Source organism: Felis catus, chromosome B4 (genome assembly GCF_018350175.1).
Source record: "Felis catus isolate Fca126 chromosome B4, F.catus_Fca126_mat1.0, whole genome shotgun sequence".
NCBI lineage: Eukaryota > Metazoa > Chordata > Mammalia > Carnivora > Felidae > Felis > Felis catus.
Genome location: NC_058374.1, coordinates 70,631,910 through 70,653,766, shown reverse-complemented (window position 1 = coordinate 70,653,766; position 21,857 = coordinate 70,631,910). Strand labels below are relative to the sequence as shown.

Here is a 21,857-nt window from a genome sequence, read left to right as displayed (position 1 = left end):
ATGCTGTCCTGCGGGCAACGGTATATGTTCTAAACCAATGACCAATATAATTATACTATTTCTTTTGTAGACATGATCTAGGAGTCAGAGAATAAAAAGGTGGACATGGGGAATTTCTCCTATCACCCCACTCGCAAAATATTTTTTGTTTTCTGTTCCCAAGATTCTTGGCTCTATTGTTTTCCTTTTAACCAAATGGCATACCATGTTTCTACTGAATTGGAAAATAAAACTGCCAGCTATCATTTGGGGATTTTTCACACCATTGGCTGAATAAACAAAAGCAGATTTGGGATGTTGGTTGGGTAATTGATCCTTACTATTAGGGAAAGATGGGATTGCTGCTATTTAGTGGGGATGAAGAGGGCTATGAGTGGACACAGGAAATCTTTGTGGATGCTTCCTTTTATTGCTATGTCTGCTAATTTTGAAGAATAGTACAAGAGGGTTAGATCCCAGCCAACTGAAATGTACATCAGAATTAAAGGAACTTAGAATGTAAAGTAGAAAAGGGAACTCATATATGCAGCTAAGACCCCTGACAAACTGTGGAAATAAAGATTACTGCCTCTGTGTTTATATGTGTATGTTTATATGTATACATATATGCAGATGTATCTATGTATTCATGTGCCTGGCTGTGCACTTAAGTTTATGCACAACATATATGTGTATGTGTGCATATGCATACCTTTATATTTTTTTCCTGTGTCATTGTATATAGGCACATATTGGGATAGTTATTAACTTTATGATTTTTTCCATAGTTGGTATGATATTGAATCAGTGTCTTGATGGAACTAGAGGAGGAATAGACATCACCCTCAAATTCCAAACTTGGAATTGGGTGCCACCTAACAAAGAATTGAGGTGCTTCATTTGTTGAGAGGGTAAGCATGCTTGGATTTCTATGAACAATGGTTGCATTTTGTTACAAAGGAGTAATTCTTAAAGTTTAAAAAAAAAACCATGACCTTCATATGTGCAAGGATGATGAAGTGGGTATTGGTTTTTATGGGGAAAGAAGAGTTCATTGTCTCCTGCTATAGAATCTAAAAAAAAAAAAAAAAAAAAAAACCCAAAAAACTGCATACTTACTTTCTCAGCACCCTATGCAGAGACCGTGGCAAATTCCTTTGGGGGCAGTGGTGTTGGAAGTAGTGAAGTTTCACTACTTCAGTTTCTAGGAGTGAAGTAACCAGAGCGTTCAGAGTTGCAAGAGTGATGTCCAGAGCTCAGCAGGAGTTGTGCTAGTGAGGCAAGTTGTGCATCCAGTGCTCCTTGGGGCAAACATGTGATCCTGTTGGCCTACTGGTGTGGCATGATTTGCCTGAAGTTCCAGCCACCCAGCCTCCCTTTGATTTGGGCGACCTGTTCTCTGGCCTTCCACATGGTTCTGGATATCTTCCAAAACCTTCTAAATTGTTTTTACTGCTAACTCAATTTTTGATGGTTGTCTTAGGACCCTAATATAACATAACAACTCCTTATTCAAAAGATTTTTTCTTACCTGTTATGTTCCAAAAATTAAGTCACACAATAATGTATTTGGATTGTTTTCCAGTTTTCTAGTTACATTTATTTTCTGCCTGGCTGTACTGATGTACTTCATGGTAAAAATTCTTCAGAGAGGGAGGGATTTATGTAGTTCAACTTAACTTTTCTGAGTCACAAACAAGGAATGTAAATTTTGAAGTCAAATAATCTTAGTATATCTGATAAGATATAAATCCACTCAAAGTAAAATCATTAAGTTATATTTCACAAATAATATATCATTAGTCATTTTCTGGTTTCTGCAAGTCTTGGATTCCTCATTAAAGAAACAAAAAATAAGAATAAATTCTACAATTTAGCAATTAAAAAACATTGTTTCAGTAGGTGGTCTGAGATTAGGCAAAACAAGCTACTCATTTCTGAAAATTCTTGGCAGTTTTTCTTTGACTACTGCTTAGAAATAAATAGTAGCTCTTCCTGTCATCTGCTTTAATGATCTTGTTTCTAGGGTCACTTTGTTGTTTTCACTGAGGCCCTAACTAGTTTGTCATAGCAAGGGAGGAACTAGTCAACATAAACCTATCGTTGATATTAATGACTATCAGCTTTGTGAGGACCTCAAAGTTGACAGCATACCAATTTTGAGATCCAGGCTATTGTCATCATTCCAGACTTAATTGCTTGGCTTAAATCATTTTCCATGAACACAGAACCTACACTCTCAGATTTTACGGGTTTGCACCAGTGACACAAGACCAGATTGAGCACTTTTCAGCTGGAGAATAAAGTACCCGTGAGAATAGCACTTGCACACCTGCTCTCCATCCGTCTAGACAACGGGCACTCTTTATAGGCTCTTTGGGGATTCAAGACCAAGTCCCAAAGGCTAAGGCAGAGACGAAGACATTGTTGGTTTTCATAGCGAATGGTATTTGATAGTGGAGTTTCAGGAGAAAGATGAAACACACGCACACATCCCCTCTTAAAACAGCTCAGCAATGAAGGTATGCTCCCTATATACTAATCATTTTTAATCTTGTTCATTTAATAGATTATGCCTCTCTTAACAAAACGAAAAGCAAAGTTCTGTTAGTCCCATGAGAATGTGACTCCCAAGTGAGCAGATGGTGATGAGAACTCCGTATGTGGCACCACTAGAGATAATTTGCTTTATTTCAACAAAAAGGGGAAAGACATTTATACTACCAATTTCCTTTTCAAACATCTTATTTTACTTTATTCTTGCCTGTTTTTAATGAGGTTGCAAATCAGTTGTCTTGACTACTTTAGTATCTTAGGTAAGGGATTGCATAATGTTTTGACCAATGTGTCAGAGGACAGGTCCCCAAAATAAAATGTTGATGTCACTGCTTAGTTCCTGATTTATTGGCTCATCTGTAACTGCATAGAAGTGTCTTTACTGTGAAATAAAAAAATTTGTTTTTTGTTCCTGAGATACATAGACAATCACATGAAAATTGCAAGTACATATTTTATGGACTTGATATTTTGTTAGACCATAGTAATTTGATATTTTTAGGTCTCAGTTGACAACCACTCTAAACAAAACAGAGGAGAATCTACATCATCCATTCAATTGGAATAAGTAGGCAACTCTGTATAGTTTTCTCTGGGCAAATTTTAGGTTAAAGCCTGATGACAACCTTAGGAGTGAGGTTTTATTAGCTCTGTCAGAAGCAGACTTACAAAAGGTTAAATAATTTATTCAAAGTTACAGAGCTAAGAAGTGGCAGACTCACTATTCAAACCTAGATGTATTTGACTTCAGTCATATGCTATTTCTACTCTATCACAATATTAACTCCCTAAAAAGTATTTTGTTCCATGTTTAATGGACTTATTGATTGTTAAAAGAAGCAGTTAATAGTAAACATAAAGGGTAAGATAAGAGAGGAAATTGATGTGTATTGAATGGCAAAGACATTCACATTGGTTTTGACCTATTGTTGCCTAATCTTTACAAAAATCTTACTGATACCATTACCTTATTTTATAGACCAAGAAACCGGTTCAGAGAGTTAGTTAATTTCACAATAGTACATAGCTAATAAGTTAGAGACTCAAAACTTGAACCTTATGGGGGTGCCTGGGTGGTTCAGTCGGTTGAGCATCCGACTTTAGCTCAGGTCATAATCTCTCAGTCTGTGAGTTCAAGCCTTGCGTTGGGCTCTGTGCTGACAGCTCAGAGCCTGGAGCCTGCTTCAGATTCTGTGTCTCACTCTCTCTCTGCCCCTCCCTGCCCATGCTCTGTCTCTCTCTGTCTCAAAAATAAATAAAACATTAAAAGTAATAAAACTTGAACCTTATGTGTTTGAACTAGAAAGACTGAGCTCTTTCCACTAATGAGGTACTGTTTTCAACTGATTTTTCAAATGCAAGATGAATAATTTTGTGCAGGAACTAATATAGAACCAGTGTGTAGAAAAGTGAAGTAACTTCTTTGCAAAGGTATCTTCAAGATGTTATGGGACAATGTATAGATTTTAGGAAAGGACCAAAACAAGCTTATAGGGTATGTGGTAGATTTTATCCATGTGTCTAGAACTGTTTTTGTTTCAATGTGATAGGCGGCGCAAGAATGGTACAGTTATGCATTACAAGACCAAAGTAGAGAAATAGGAATACTCTAGTGCAGTCACAACACCTGTAGTAATGATGTGGAAAATGTGTAATTTCTTATTTAGTATTTAGATACATTGAGGTCTTCTACATTTACATGTTACCCTAATTAATACTTATATCTAAGGTGGTCATAAATATCAATAATATTTATGAATGTAAAAGTAAGAGAAAAGGCTGATTTTGAATATCCCATCTACTATATTATCAGCTTTGTAGCTAGTTCAATAGAATCTACTTCTTTGATGCTCACCTGAAAAAATATTATAAGGCTTGGTTCAAATTTTCAGAATGGTAGTCTGGTAATGTGTATCAAAATGTAAAAGATGAATACCATTGATACAAGAAATTCCTAAGAAATTTCCCTAAGAAGCTAAGCATTCAAGAGCCAAAATAAAATAGGTATCAGGGTGAAAATTAACCCAAAAGACATAGTCCTACCAATTTTGAAAGTAATCCCCTATTCTTTATTTTTTTTTTAATTTTTTAATGTTTACTTATTTTTGAGAGAGAGTGTGAGTGAGCTGGGGAGGGTCAGAGACAGAGGGAGACACAGAATCCCAAGCAGGCTCCAGGCTCTGAGCTGTCAGCACTGGGCCCAACACTGAACTCGAACTCACAGACTGTGAGATCACAACTGGAGCTGAAGTCAGATGCCCAACCGACTGAGCTATCCAGGCGCCCTAGTGATCCCCTATCCTTTAAGAAAAAGAACTGTCTGATAGAAAATAGTATAATTTTTTCAAGTTGAGGTTAGGGGCAAGGTCACAATGAGAAAGTCATCTGTTAACAACAGGAACCAACAGTAATATGAGGGTGAGGGATAGAACTCAAAACAATTGAAGGAGTGGCATGATGGGAAGTTGGAACCTGAGTTTAAAATGGCAGGAGCATTTTTAACAACATGAAAACATAATGTAAAATGTGGACTTGTTTGCCTCGTTATGATACACTTCCTTTGATCTCCCCAAATCTTTGATGCCTCACACAAAGACAACTTGTGTGTTAGGATATTTTTGGAAGATATTCAGGAAGAGGAGTTTGACTCCGAAGAGAAAAAATATAAGCAGAGTGATGAAATGATCATTAAACCAAGTCAGTGGAAGCAGGAACTCAACCCACCAGTAATGATGAAAGTAAGCACCCCTTCTGAATATATAGAAATCCTTGGAGAGGCACTAAATGATCCACAATTTGTGGAATATAAGTTGAATCAATTATGTATAGATTTTAAGATGAAAGTTGACACCTGTTGATCTTTGAATTATAGATGATGCACAAAGGTGATGATCATATATTTTAAAACAAAAAAAAAATCACCAAAACTTCAAATTTTCATTCACTAGGATAAAGATACTTATATTTACTTCCATGATAGATGTTTATGGGCACATTTGACACATTTTTCTTTTAGCAAAAAAATGTTAGAATACTGCATTCATCATTTGATCCCAAGTGAAAATAATTGTACAAATTTATTTACACAATTTGTATATTTACATATACATATATATGTACACATATACACAATTTGTATATGTATAAACACATGGCAAAAAGGTGTTTACTCAAAATTCTAAGTGTTTATCCAGGGTGGGAATAGAAAATAATCAATACAAACTATTCTAATTTGTATTTTTCTACATTAAAAGTGTTTTTATAAACAGCATGCATTATATTTTAAAAATTCAGTATAATTATTTTCAAATTAAAAAAGTAAAGCTAAAACATTTACTTCTCATGGTTGCTAGGTGAAGTGTATGTTTAATGAAACGTAGGACCCTAGTACAGCATTCAGTTCATTACAGGTGCTCAGTAAGAATGAATTTGCTTTGCTCCTCTTCTCTGTACGTTTCTTACTTTCAGCTTCAGCTTTCTTTTCTGTAAAATGGAAGAAATCAGTAGTTATAACCTGGCAAATTATCAGAAACTTCTAGGGGAATTAAAGACAAAACAAAGCAAAACAAAACATCAGTAACAACAACAACACCACCACCAAAAAAGAACAGTTTCCTGGGGCTATATGCCTGGAGATTCTGATTTAGGTAATTATTTAGATAGGAAAAATGTTGACTCTGATGGCTTGTAAGGTATTACTCACTCTGATATTCTAGAATGGACTTATATTGCCATCCTATTTGATATGTCTGATTATTCTACCCAGTTGAACATTGGTGTTAGATTTTATTTGGAGTAGAATGAGCAGGTATTGCAAAGTTTTGAGCAAGGGAATTAGTTGATACTATTAATGTTTTTTTTTTTTAACTTTATTTTTTACTCTGAAATATTTTAAACATACAAGAATATGAAATCATGTATGCAGAAACTTTTTTTTGGTCAAATCTTGATAGATCAGAACCACCGTTAATGAACAGATAGACCACTCTTGATGAAATGGAAGTTCCTGGGTACTCCTATTTTCCTCTCCCAGAAGAAACAACCACTACGAAGTTAATGTTTATCATTATCATGGATAGTTTCATAATTTTACAACATGATTATGTACGAAAAATCTATAGCAGTTTTATGCTTTAAAACTTTATAATAGTATCATAATGTAATGTTTAGTAACCTTTTCCTTCTTTTCAAACTTGCATTTTTGAAATTTATTTTAGTGTGTATCTCAAGTTCATGCTTTTAAATTGCTGTTTAAGAATCTATTATATGCATTTTTATTAAAAAATTTTTTTTTACATTTACTTATTGAGAGAGCGAGACAGAGCATGAGCATGGGAGGGGCAGAGAGAGGAGGAGGCAAAGAATTTGAGGCAGGCTTCAGGCTCTGAGCTGTCAGCACAGAGCGCAGGCTTGAACCCACCAACTGCGAGATCATGACCTGAGCCGAAGTCGGACGCCTAAACCGACTGAGCCACCAGGTGCCCCTATATATATATGCATCTTTAAAGGAAGCTCCCCAAATGCATCCTCTGCCCCACTCTAATAATTTAATAACTAAAATAAATAATTGAGGCACAAGGGAAGATCAAAATATCATCTTTATTACTGATAAAAACTGAATTATAAAGACAAAGCCTAATGTGAGGATCAAATGGTCCTGCTAATTCTCTTTCTGATCTGAAGGCACATTTGAATCTGTAAAGCACAAATGGACTCAGTTCTTGGACCTGCCCTGCTTGGGGAGAATAATTAAAAGACAGAAAAAAGGACCAAATTCCTGTGCTAGGACTTCAGAAAAATTAGCACCACTTATGTGAGAAATGATGACCCACGGTTGTCATCAACTACCCAGGTAACTTAGCTCATTTCCATGGGGAGGAATAAGAATAGGGTAAAATGCCATTAATATCTTATTAGTATCTTTAAATAGCAGAAGGTCTTGATTTTAATTAAATCTATTTTTTTTCAATTTTATAGTTTGTGTTTTATGTATCCTAAGAAATCTTAATGTACCCCAAGGTAACAGATAATATTCTATATTCTTGAAACTTTATATTATTAGATTTTACATCTAGACCTATAGCCAATTTTTAGTGAATTTTTGTGTATAATGAAAGACAGTCATTTTTTTTTTCCCATATGGATATCCAGATGTTCCATCCCACTGTGGAAAACATTCCAATTAGAAGACATTTAAGAGAGATAACAACATGGATTGACCTTAAAATGTATGACTAACTCAAATAAGAAAAAAATTAAAATAATACTTTTAGTTTTTAGTATATGACAGGATAAGTTATCTGAATAAATTTCCCAGTGGGAAAAATGCTGAATAAAAATATATTTTTAAATGTTTTAGTTTAAACACATTAGTATGCAGAATTAGCATGCAGAAAAATTTTAAGCCAAAAATCAAAAGCAGACATTCAGTAAGATAACTAAACACCAAGGATTAATTTTGCCCTAAGCACTTCAGCTCAGCTCAAGGAATCTTGAATTTCTACCCTGATAGCTGAAATGGAAAAAAGACAAATGATAAGGATTTGAGGTGCTTCTGGGATTAGGATTCTACCTGGAGACCTCATCATAAAACTAGGGCCTAAATGGACAATATATTAAGTATCAAAAATAAACCAATTATGCAGAAGATGTGAAAAAATCATTTTTTTCAGATTTAAATGCTATCAAAAAGATAACAAAAAATCTCCTTGAGTATTCATGTGAGAAGGCAGCCCTCAAATAAGTTTATAACCCCAATTAATACTACCTGTGTGGTCTGTGAAAGGTTAGGATTAAAATTCACTTCAGCATCATTTTGGTTTAGTTGAAAGCCAAGTTGCAAAAGTAAAGGTGAAATCTATTTAGAGGAATGTGGTTTCAAAAGTTTAAGATGTTCTAAAGAAAATAAACAGTTTACATTCAAAAATCATAAAACACATGGAAATAAGTCATTGAGTGAAAAACAATGAAAAAGAGCAAAGAATATCTGACTCTCAAATATAAAATACTGAAATCATGAGAGATAAATTTACCTAGACTGTTCAAAGAAATTGAGCGGTGTGCAAATATAAGCAAGATAGGAAGACTCAAAAATGCAAAGACAATTTGAAAAAAAACAATATTCTAGAAATTTGAGAAAACATACTGGTAAAGTAAAATAACTAATGAAGAGCTAGTTAAATTTAGAGAAAACTGGAAGTTATGCTTGCAGAAATTGTTCATAAAACAAGGTAGAAATGGTGATATAAAACTGTAAGAACTTGGGGCGCCTGGGTGGCGCAGTCGGTTAAGCGTCCGACTTCAGCCAGGTCACGATCTCACCGTCCCTGAGCCCACAGCCCCGCATCAGGCTCTGGGCTGATGGCTCGGAGCCTGGAGCCTGTTCCTGATTCTGTGTCTCCCTCTCTCTCTGCCCCTCCCCCGTTCATGCTCTGTCTCTCTCTGTCCCAAAAATAAAAATAAAAACGTTGAAAAAAACAAAAAAACAAAAAAACCTGTAAGAACTTAAGAGTTAAAGATGATAAAATAACAAGGTCTAATATACAGTTTATTGAAGATCCAGAATGAGATAACATGAAGCAGCAGCTGTATTTAAACAGGCATTGGTTGAAGATTTTGTTAAAAGTCATCAACTCTAACAGACACAAAGTTGAGTGAAACTTAGGTAATAAAAATAAAAATAAATTTATTCCTAAAAAATTATAACAAAATTGAAACAAATAAGGCAAGTTCTTAACAAGAATGGCAATTACATTGAGGAATGACTTTTTAAAAAAAATTTTGTTCAATATATGTTTATTTTTGAGAGACAGTGTGAGCAGGTGAGGGGCAGAGAGAGAGAGGGAGACACAGAATCTGAAGCAGGCTCCCAGCTCTGAGCTGTCAGCACAGAGCCTGATGCAGGGCTCAAACCCACAAACCATGAGATCATGACCTAAGCTGAAGTCAGACACTTAACCAACTGAGCCACCCAGGTGCCACCCAGGTGACCAACTTCTTAATAGCACCAATGAAAGCCAAAAGATTCTCACTAAAGCAATTGTAAATGAGATGTTCAAGCATGAAAAAAAATCCCAAATAGTATATTGGAATGAAGAGAAAAAAAAAGATTGTAAAGATATTGATAAATATGTGGGTAAATAATAAAATAATAGTAATACTACTTTATTGAAAATACTATCTTTTCCCTATTGTTTGTTCTTGCCTCCTTTGTCATAGATTAGTTGACAGTATAATTATTTTGGGAGTCTCTATTCTGTTCTCTTGATTTATGTGTCTATTTTTATACCAGTACAATACTGTTTTTTATGACATTTTGACAATATTGTTTCCAATCCATGAGCATGGAATATCTTTCCATTTCTTACTATCACCTTCACTTTCTTTCGTAAGTGTTTTATAGTTTTTGGAGTGCATGTCTTTGACTATAGTTTATTCTTAAATATTTTATTTTTGGTACAATTATAAATGCTAGGGTTTTTAGTTTCTCTTTGTTACCATTTTGTTAATCTATAGAAACACTTCTGATTTCTGGGTATTAATTTTGTATCTTGCCACTTTGCTGAATTTGTTTATCGGTTCTAATAGTTTTTTGGTGGAGCCTATACATAGGATCCTATACATAGGATTTTCTATGTATAGATCGTCATCTGCAAATGGTGACAGTTTCATTTTTTTCTGTACCAATATGGATGCCTCTTATTTCTTTTTCTTACTGCTGTGGCTAGGACTTTTAGTAATATGTTGAATAAAAGTAACAAGAGTAGACGTCTTTGTCTCAGTTTTCATCATTGAGGATGATGTTCACTGTGGGTTTTCATGTATGGCCTTTATTATGTTGAGGTATTCCCTCTAACCCCATTTTTTTTCTAACATAGACATAAACATTTTATTTTTTAATTTTTTAATATGTAATTTATTTTCAAATTGGTTTCCATACAACACCCAGTGCTCATCCCAACAGGTGCCCTCCTCAATGCCTATCACCCACTTTCCCCTCTCCCCCACCCCCATCAACTCTTAGTTTGTTCTCAGTATTTAAGAGTCTCTTATGGTTTGCCTCCTTCCCTCTCTGTACCTTTTTTTTTTTTTTCCCTGTCCCCTCTCCCCTGGTCTTCTGTTAAGTTTCTCAGGATCCACATATGAGTGAAAACATAGGGTATCTGTCTTTGTGTGCCTGACTTATTTCACTTAGCATAACACTCTCCAGTTCCATCCATGTTGCTGCAAATGGCCAGATTTCATTCTCTCTCATTGCCAAGTAGTAGTCCATTGTATATATAAACCACATCTTCTTTATCCATTTGTCAATTGATGGACATTTAGGCTTTTTCAATAATTTGGCTATTGTTGAAAGTGCTGATATAAACATTGGAGTATAAGTGCCCCTATGTATCCTGTATCCCTTGGGTAAATTCCTAGCAGTGCTATTGCTGTCTAACCCCATTTTGTTGAGAGTTTTTATCAAGAATGGATACTGAATCTTGTTAAAAGTGTTTTTTTTTGTTTTTGTTTTTGCATTTATTGAAATGGTATGATTTTTATCCTTCTTTTGTTAATGTATATGACATTGATTTGTGAATATTGATCCATCCTTGCATTCCAGAAATATATCCTTCCTGATTGTGGTGAATGATCTTTTAATGTATTGTTGTATGTGATTTGCTAATATCTTATTGAAGATTTTTGTATCTATGTTCACCAGGGAGATTGGCCTGTAGTTTTTTGTTGGTGTGTCTTTGTCTGGTTTTGATATCAGAGTAATGTTGACATTGTAGAATATATGTGGAAGCTTTCCTTCCTCTTCTACTTTTATGGAATAGTTTGAGAAGAATAGGTATTGACTCTTGTGTAAATGTCTGATAAAATTCCCCGGTGAATCTGTCTGTTCCTGGACTTTTATTTTTTGGTAGTTTTTAAATTACTGATTAAATTTCTTTATTTGTAATCAGTCTGTTCAGATTTTGTATTTCTTTCTGTTCAGTTTTAGAAGATTGTATGTTTCTAGGGATTTATCAATTTCTTCTAGGTTGTCCAGTTTGTTGGCATATGGTTTTTCATAGTATTCTCTTATAGTCGTTTGTATTTCTGTGATGTTAGTTCTTCTCTCTTGTTTCTCTTTTTTCTTGATGAGTCCGTGTAAGGGTTTATTAACTTTATTTTTTCAAAGAACCAGCTCTTGTTTTCATTGATTTTTCTCTATTTTTTAAGTCTCTATGTCATTTATTTCTGCTCTGAGCTTTATTATTTTCTTTCCTCTACTCACCTGGGCTTTGTTTCGTCTTCATTTTCTAGTTACTTTAGGTGTGAGGTTAGATTATTTATTTGAGATTTTTCTTGTTTCTTGAGGTAGGGCTGTATCACTATATCCTTCCCTCTTAGAGCTGCTTTTGCTGTGTCCCAAAGATTTTGGGACTTTTTCATTTTCACTTATCTCCTTGTATTTTTTAGTTTCTTCTTTGCTCTATTGACACATTGGTTGTTTACTGTCATGTTGTTTAGTCTCCATATGTTTGTATTTTTCCAGCTTTTTTTCTTGTGATTTATTTCTAATTCCATACTGTTAGGATAGAAAAAGATCATGGTATGATTTCAGTCTTAAATTTATTAAGGCTTTTTATGGCCTAACATATGATCTATTCTCAAGAATGTTCCATGTGCTCATGAAAAAAAAAATGTGTAGTCTGTTGTTTTGGGGTAGAATGTTCTGTATATATCTGTCATGTTTATCTGGTCTAATGGGTCATTCCAAGACATTGTTTCCTTATTGATATTCTGTTTGGATGATCTATCGATACATGTGAGTGTTAAAGTCCCTTCTATTATTGTATTACTATCAATTTCTTTATGCCCATTAATATTTGCTTTATTGTTCCAGTTTGCTCATTATTTTCAAATATACATGGAACTTTTGAAAATTGTGTTTAGTCATTAAGATAGCATCACCAAAATTTAAAAGATTAATATCACATAGCACTTATTTTCTAATCTCAGTAAAATTTAGAAATAAATGACCACAGAAATCAAAAAGCAAAATTAGAAAAATTCTAAACATTTGGATATTTTTATTTATTTATTTATTTTTATTTATTTTGGGGACAGAGAGAGACAGAGCATGAACGGGGGAGGGGCAGAGAGAGAGGGAGACACAGAATCGGAAACAGGCTCCAGGCTCTGAGCCATCAGCCCAGAGCCCGACGCGGGGCTCGAACTCCCGGACCGCGAGATCGTGACCTGGCTGAAGTCGGACGCTTAACTGACTGCGCCACCCAGGCGCCCCTAAACATTTGGATATTTTTAAAACATACTTATAAACAAGGGAAGTTAAGATACATTATAACTAAATGAAAGTAAGAATATGTGGCAGAACCTAGTAAAAATATTGATAAAGAGAAGTTTACTACCTTAAACACTTAAACCACAAAAGAAGCAAGTGATACAAGAATAATATCCTTGTTTCCACTTAAATTTCAAAAACAGGCAAAGATATACAATATACTGTATAAACATGTTTGCCCAAGTATATAAATAAAAGTAAGGGAATTATTAGTATAAACCTCAGAGTAATGGTTCCCTTGTTGCATGGAAAATGGACAAATTGAAGAATTTAGGAGAATTGAAGAATTTAGGTATAGGGACTTCTGATTCCTACTAATTCTCTATTTCTTAAACCAAATAATAGATTCATGGATATTCATTATATTATTCTTTGAACTGTACATATATGTCTACATATTCAATAATTTCTAACACATTTTATAGATAGAACTCACAGAAGAAAATCAGGGATGGAAATTTGAAACAAGTATACAAAGCAGCTGTATATACTAATTCTCCCTTTCTCCCTCCTTCTATTCTCTCCCTCCTTCCCCCCATTTATACACACAAACACATGTCCAAGGAAACATCCCAAACACATCAGAGTATCTGTTTTCAGTGGAGCTGAGAAGAAAATAAAATGAAATTAAACCACAAGCAGTGGAAGCAGGGCCCACTAATGATATTATGTCATAAAGCGAGGAATATGCGTAACGGAACCCTCAATCCCTGTGATTCAGCAAAACGTAAGGAAACCAAAAACTCAAAACAGAAAGAAATAAGAATTTTAGAAATTTCCATTTCAATGAGGACTTACTAGACCACCCTACTTAAACTGCAGTTTAAATCCTCTATCAGCTGCTGTCCTCTATTCACCTTATTCCATTTCCTATCATTTCCTGTTGTCGTTGTGAGTTTTTCTCACTGAGAGCCTTGAATAGTACCTGACACATAATAGACAATAAATAGTACTTTGTACAAAGCAACCATTCAACTTGTTTTTGAGTGAATGGAAATATGCCTTCTAAAATTTGGTTATGAAGTAGAGTAGGGTGAGTAGGAATGATAGAGGTCCAGGACTGGTTTGGTTTTTTTTTTAAATAAATATGGGAAACACTGATTCTTAAGTGCTCATGGGAAGGATCCTCTTCAGGGAGAGGGTGAAGAAGCATGAATTAGAGATTAGTAATGAAGTGAGGTCCCTGAGATGACAGACGTGGTGGGACCTTGCTCACACGGGAAAGAGTTGGTCTTTGAATAGAGAAGGGAAACTACCTTTGATTTAAGAGAAGAAAACAAATGTGAAGATACATGAAGGTATATAGATTTAACTGCTGTGATATTGAAGGGCAGGAAGGAGAAGGGAGAAATTGCCAATTGTATTTTGAAAATACAGTATTTACATGGTGGAGCTTAGTCTAATGCCTATTTGTAGCCCTCAAGTAAATTTTGTAAACTACTTCAGAAGAAACAAACCAAACAAAACAAGCAAAAAAACAAAACAAAACACCCAAAACAGGTTTCTTTCAGGAGTCTTTCCAACAGGAGAAAATGAAAAATCATTCTCTAGAGTCTAGGAAAGAATAGTGTGTGAGCTAATTCATCTACCTGGTGCTGAGAATTTGTTCCTTGGGGAAGTCAAAACTAATTATGCTTGTGCCAACCGAGAGTTGGTCTGGAACTCATTCTTCCCATGGTAGTGATGATGTGTCATCCACAGAAACAGCAAGAACATCATTATCAAGTGTGTACTTCAAGTAGCTCAGTCTTAAAAAAACTCTGGATTTCTTCAATTACCACCCAATAAGACAAAACTCATAATGAATGTTAGAAAATCTATTTTTGTCTTTGATGATATGTTTGAATGAGTTTTGAAATTTGAAGATTTTATCATCATAATCTTTCATGCTAATCATTTCATTTTTTTAGATGGAATTTAGATTTTAGCTGGCTAAAATCCAAGTAAGGTTCTTGTTAAACATTTCAAACATAATCGTTCAGGTGTTCAAAAAAATAAAAAAAAAAGTAAGTGATTTAATTTGTAGAAGCTCCCAAATTTTCTTTAGAAAAGAGGTTTTTGAAAGAAGCCATTTATGGGACAGATAGTTCCTCATGAATGTAACTCCGCAGCTGAGAGATTAGAGAGCCCCTCCCCAACCTTGGAAAACAAGTATGGAAGAGCCCTAAGGAGAAAAGGTAGGAGGAAGGCTAAAGGAGAGACATCTACAAAAGCCTACCCTCAGGGAAAGAGATAATTCAAAGTACAAATCCATCCAAAAGAAATGTCTAAAATTACTGTTTAATTTTTTTCATTCCAGAGGTGTTAGAACTCAGCAACAATTTGAAAATCTTTGCTGGGTCTGGAGTATGAGTGTGGAACAAAATTGTATGCTTTAAAATATGCACACAATATTTCAGAAATTATCACTCTGTATGGGAGTAAACTTTATAAATTATTGGATTAAATTTAAGGTAGGAGAAAGTATATGTTTTTCTCAGGTCCTTATATACTATATGTTTAAAAGTTTTCCTATAATTTTTTATTAATAAACTGATTTATGAAGAAAAGAATAATTAGAAGAAATAAAATATTTTTGTTCTAAACTTTTTGGCTCTTCCTGGGTACTAAGTACCATATGTTCTTATACTTTTGATCTACCTTGTCAATATAGAACTAGTAGGACACAAAGGATATCCTTGCTTCCTGATGTTTTGAGTTTTTGAGTTGCTCAATATCAGTAAAATTCCATACTCAAGCAAGGCTAATTGTATCATGTTCATTTACTTCAGTTGGTTCATAGATGATATTCGTTTTGATTTATTTATAGTTGGGAAAAAGCATAGATGTAAGAGACTTAATATACAGCAAATGGCCAAATCACATACAAAAATAGAGCTATGACCCACAACCTTTAGTAATCAGCCCAGGAAACTAATCCATTATCTATGGTAACCAGCCCAACTATAAGTTAGACTTGTAGAATATTGGATTGCTATCTATAGCTACTAGAGTACAAAGCTGAACAATAACCCCTGCAACAATCAGCCCCAAATGGCCAGGACTTGATTAATAACTGCCTTAATTTCCCTAATTTTTGTCCCTACTCCAAACTTAGGACCAACTTGAAAAAGCCAAATATACATTCCTAACCCATCACATAGGATTCCCATTTCTAATTAACCGGCCTCCAGCTTCCCTATGTCATCAAACCCAGTGAGGGCACCCCTGAAGCCTTCCCTTTTTTTCACAATAAAGTTTTCTCTGTGCCTGCCTTTCAGTCTCTGCCAAGACTTCAATGACAGTAGCTAACTCTCTTGCTATGGCAAGCTTGGAATAAATAGCCATTGCTTAGTCTCATTTGGTTGGTCTTTGTTTATTTCCACATGTTCTGTCATAATTTCTCCTCTATACAGTTCCTACAGCATCTGTTCTTCCTTCAAAAGGGCCTCTATACCTCAGTCTATCAGCAGATAGACTCCCGTCCATGCCTAGCTGATAGCTACTCACACTTCAGATCTCAGGTCCATGACCCCTTCTACAGCATTTCATTCAACTAGGTCATATCAATGTAAGTCAGATCCTTCTAGCACCAAGCACTTCTCTGGACATGTTAGAATTGTTTGAATCAAATTACTGCCACTTTCCCCTACTATATTTTAAGGTTCCCAAGGGTGGTTACTATACAATTTGCCCATCACTGTATTCTGAGATGATAGCCTCCAGATAGTAGGTGCTTGATGAATACCAACTTGACAAAGGAAATAGTGATTTCTATTCTACTTTGTAAAAGGAATACACTACTTAATAATAGGGCCTGGGAGTGATTGACCTCAAGAGGCTCTTATCTTTCTGAATCATTCACCTTTTACATAGGGCTTATGAGTTGAAGCCTCTACATACTGTCCCATTGGAAATTACCCCCACTACCTCCCCTTGATCCCGATGAGTGTCCTCATCTTTCATTAGGTATTTGACAAACTCTTCATTTCTTTTAAGACTCTGGTATAAATCCACTTCCTCAAACAGCTTTGATGACTCAAGCCTGGTTGGTGTCCTTTGTGGCCCCTCACCTTGTCCATATTTCTATGTGTTTTGTTATAATTATTTATTTACATCTTCTCCCCTTTAATCCTGAACTCCTCAAAATAAAAGCCTGTATTCTATTCATCCTTCCAAAAAGAAGGCAGTATGTACTTGTTGAATAAATTACCAAGTCATAGCAATTAGTTTTTACTGTGTGCTAACCAAGTACCAATAGATCATACTCTTAGTTCATTTATCCTCAAAATAACCCTGCAAATCCAATAGTATTATCTTCCTTTTTTAGATGAGAAAGATTGAGTCAGAGGTATGTGAGTGCCTTGTTGAAGGTCACACACCAAGTGTATAGCAAAGGTAGACTCAGTTCAGACATGTTATACTTCAAATTGGATAATCTGAACTTCATGCTACTTTAAATATAGATTCTATGATCAATTATCTAAAGTCTTAGTTTTGTCTAATTTTTTTACCATGTAATATACTTCCCATTTATCCCCTAAATTCTCCTTTGATTGTCTAGATACCATATTTAGGGAGCACACATGAATTCATGAACTTAAAATGCTTAATCCAATATCATCTTCCATATTTATATTAAAAATATTGCTTAAAGTTATTTGGAAAGGTGCACTCTTCTCTAAAACATAAAATGTCATTCCTTAAAAATTCTACTTCCTAAAGAAATTTATGTTTAAAATGTATATATTAATCACTTAATGTTAATCTTTACTTGTTATTTTCTTGTACACTTTTTTTTAGAAAGCAAAAGTTCCCAGACAATAAATCATTCTCAGATTTCTTTGCCTAACTTCTATACATAAATGAGTTTCTAGATGGTTCTATGATGAGTTAAGGCCTTACAGGTGATTTAACATCACAGAACATCAAAGTTCATTGTTGACATTAATGCGATGAAATAAAAAGCGGTAATGTTTGAACTGTTCTCAGTGTGCTATTTGCAAAATGTAAAATACTCATTAAATGTAACCCAGAGTTTATAAATTGATTTATGTCAACACATGAACTAAACACTACCATTTACTGTAACATGCTTTTTATTAAACACATCATGAGATCAAAATGGCAGTTACAACAGCTTATTCTTTCATATTAAGTGGAGGTATGAAGCTGTTGCCTGTATTTAAAAAGGTAATAACAGTCATTTTGCATTTCTTTTCAAAGCACAATACATCAGCTAGAGCTCAACTAGTATTTCCTACTAAAAAAAGACCTCAATATGAAGAGGCAAGAAGCAAGGTAGTAAATTACATTTCTTGGGCTTCCTTGTCCTAAATAAAATGAGAATCAAGTAGATTTTATACTCCTTAAATCTTGTAATATCTAACGTACACTTTAACTGTTTCTCCCAATTACTCACTTTCTTAGCATAGACTATTTTTTTTTCATTTATGAGTTTTTTAAATGTCTGGTAAAGGCTATAAAGACAGTTTATATAATCCTTAAGGAAAAATAGATTGGCTGGTAAATATAGTCCTAGTTTATTCAAAGATGTGAATGCCAGACAAAGGTAGCTTGGTGATATTTTCCCTTTCTTCTTCTCCTTTTTTTTTCTTCAACTTTTCCCCATGATTAGAACCAAAGTCAAAGACCAAGCATCTGCATAGGTGCAATATATAACATTTGGCACATACTATATGCTTTCAAAGAATGAGATGTTATTTGGTTCTCCCTTAAGTAAGCTACCATGATAATGATTGCTTCTCTGCCCAATGTTCATGTTTTAACACTTTCATCGCTGGTGGGAATAAAAAAGAAAAATGGAGAATGGAGGGATACGAGGAAGTGGAATAAGAAAACTTCTGAGTCAAAGATTCCCATTGGGAATATGTTAATCAAGACAACAGTGTTTTGCTTGACCCAAGCAGTGTTTGACTTTTTAAAACAGAAAAATTTCATATCCCTAATTCCACGAAACTTAAGACACATCCTGATTTCAGAGTTGTTGAAATGTGGAAAAAATATTTTAGAAACAGTGAAATATGGTAAATATCTGGCTTCTTTCAGCAAATTAAAATATTTGATCACACTAGCTCTGTGAATCCATGTGGTAACAATAGCTTCTGTCAAGTAGTGGGTGCTCCATTTGGTTTCCTTTCCCTTCCTCCCTTCTTCCTTGTCCTTTCATTAATCCACACATACTAACATAGTGTCTGCTAGGAGCAAAGACACGATCCTGGGCTTCAAGGAGACATTGGTTAATGAACAGGTAACATTCCTGCCTTTGAAGAGCTTACTTTTCAGCTAGAAAAGACAGGCTTTAAATGAATAAATTAGTCCTGTGATCATTTCAAACATGGAAAGTTCTATAAAGAAATTGAAATCAGGACATGGCATATAGGGTGATTTGGGAGGTCTGGGTATCATTTTCGATGATGTGATAAGACCTCCTTGAAGAGGGGAAATTTGACCAAAGCCTTCAGTGATGAAAGGAGCCAGTCCTATAAAGTCCTTCTAACTTTCTGACCCATCTTTTCTTGTGCTGTTGGGTTTTTTTGTTTGTTCTCCTTGGAAGACCCTTTCTTTGAACTGACTTGTTTATATCTCTGAGCCTTTACCTTGATTCTCTTCTCATCGCATTTTTTTTGATGATTTTATCAAAGATTTAACTATGACTTAGCCCTTTTAGTATTCTAGTATTTTTATCTTAAATCCAATGCTCTATCCTAAGCTCTAGAACTATTTTTTTTAACTACCTAGAAATAGCCTGGAAAGTTCACAAGCACCACACTCTAAGTAGATACAAACTGAATTACTTATTTATTTCATCCTTAAGTTTCTCCTTCTACTGAACTAGAGTAATTATTATATTGTATGCACTATTTTAACATTTGTATTCTTACTATGTGCCTGAAACTGTTCCAAACACCTTACAAATATTGTACAAGACTGTATATTTATTGAAACAAGGAACTATGTTTTTCATCTACCTACTGCTCTTTGCATATAAAGGACTTTGAATAATGCCTAGTGAGAAGAAAAAAAAAAGAATCAGTAAATAAATACAATGAATGTAGAGAGTTATTGAGAAGAATGAAAAATGTTGCTGATCAGACACATGGTAGCCAGCAATGAGGGTCTAGTCATGTTGGTGCTCTGAATTTATGGAAGGTTCCACTTTGCATAGTTACATTCTGCTCTCTATGTCTAAGCATAGGGAAAAATAACAAAGGGGGTGCCTGAGTGTCTCTGAGTGTCTGACTCTTAATTTCAGCTCAGGTCATGATCCTAGGGTTGTGAGATTGAGTCCTGCATCAGGTTCTGCGCTGAGTGTGGAGCCTGCTTGGGATTTTCTCTCTCTCTGACCCTCCCCCTCCCACCTCTCTCTGTAAAATAAAATGAAATAACAAGGAATGTAGCGTTGATTTGAAGTTAGATTTTGTAAAGTGCATGTAGTGGAAAGATAATAGCACATGAGAATAGCAGGTGCTGGACAAAGTGGATGTCAGGTCATCATTCTTAGGTCTAAGCAGAATGGGAAGGAAATATCAAAATGATTGATAAAGGGGAAATAGTTTTTATTAACTTACCTTTATTTCTCTAAGACTATGAGAGCAGAATAGGATTGGGAGAATAAAAGAAATGTGAAATATGTGTATGCACACACACACAGTTTTTATTCTGTAGTTGTTCTTGCCCACAACTTGGATCACTTGAGTTTAATCTTTCTCTAGAGAAATGATTACCCTAATCCGCATGGCAAGATCCAGAGGATGGCTTGGAAAGAAGAATGAAGGTGAAACTCTACAGAATAGCACCATCCATAAGAAATGTGATATGAGTCACATATCTAATTTTAATTTTCTACTACCACATTTTAAAAATAAACAGATGGAAATATCCAGTATACTTTATGTAACCCAATATATCCAAAATATTTCATATATATTCAACAGATAACAATATATACCATATATAACCATAATGAGGCATTTTACCTTCCTTTGCAATCAGGAGTGCATTTTACACTTAGCACACCTCAATTCGAGCTAGCCATGTTTCTAATGATAAATAGCCATTTGTGACTAGTGGCTACCACATTGGACAGAGTAGATCTAGTAGATCTACCACATTGGACAGAGTAGATCTAGAGTAGATCTAGGAAGTCAAGGAATGGTGAAGTTTGGGGATGAGATATGTTCACCACATGGTTGCCAAAATCTTCCTGTATCTTGATGGGATTTAGGTATTACACAAGAAGATTGAATCAAATGGCAAAGATTTTGATAATCTGAAAGAAAGGAGAAGATGAGAAAAGTTAGGTATACCTCCTGGTCATTTAGAGGATTGTTGAAAAAGGACTTTCTTTCTACCTGTATCATTTATCTTCAAGACATTTATATCAATAGAGGAGTATGATAACATACAGGGAATTTTCTACAGGTTTTTTAAGGTGTTCTTTTGGGAACTAAAGCTGACAACTGTCATTTCACCTAGGTCTAACTACTTCAAAGTTATAAATTTACCTTTTGTTGTAAGGAAAACATTACAGAGAAACTTTAACTTTTAATTTTTAAAAATAGTCTCTAACCATTTCCACCTCTCTGAAGGGTTGTGCCACTGCTGTCAACACAAAAGCCCCCTGAAATGGTGTAACTTTGAAACACAAATGTCAAGTGAGTAAGACACTCAAAAAGCTTCATCTTTCATATGTGTCAAACATCAATCAATGTGTTGCCATTTTGGGGGGAGAAAAAGGCTAAGTGTTTTTAAAATCGGTTTTTAATATATAATTATATCTACTCATTATCTTCCATTAAAAAGTAATAGGCCAAGTTCTTTCAGTGCAGAATTTCAATTGACTCTAGAAAATGAAAATGAGTTTCTGCTTCTTCTAAACTACAATTATGATGCCATATTTTAAAAATATCTTGATCTTGATAATGCTATCAAATGAGAGTCACCTTCAAAAAAGACTTTAGAATATTTGACTGGATGCCGAGGG

At 34.6% G+C, this 21,857-nt stretch overlaps 2 long non-coding RNA genes across 3 annotated transcripts in view; one reads left to right on the top strand and one right to left on the bottom strand.

The window, feature by feature from the left end:
- LOC109501538 overlaps positions 1-21,857 on the top strand; it is an 89,375-nt gene that overhangs the window by 28,739 nt on the left and 38,779 nt on the right. The gene's annotated exons all lie outside the window — the stretch shown is intronic.
- The window catches only part of LOC123386579, a 36,641-nt gene continuing 20,264 nt past the window's right edge, over positions 5,481-21,857 (bottom strand). Inside the window, exon 2 of the long non-coding RNA XR_006600665.1 lies at positions 5,481-6,018. This is a non-coding gene — a long non-coding RNA (uncharacterized LOC123386579). The remainder of the gene's footprint in view (positions 6,019-21,857) is intronic.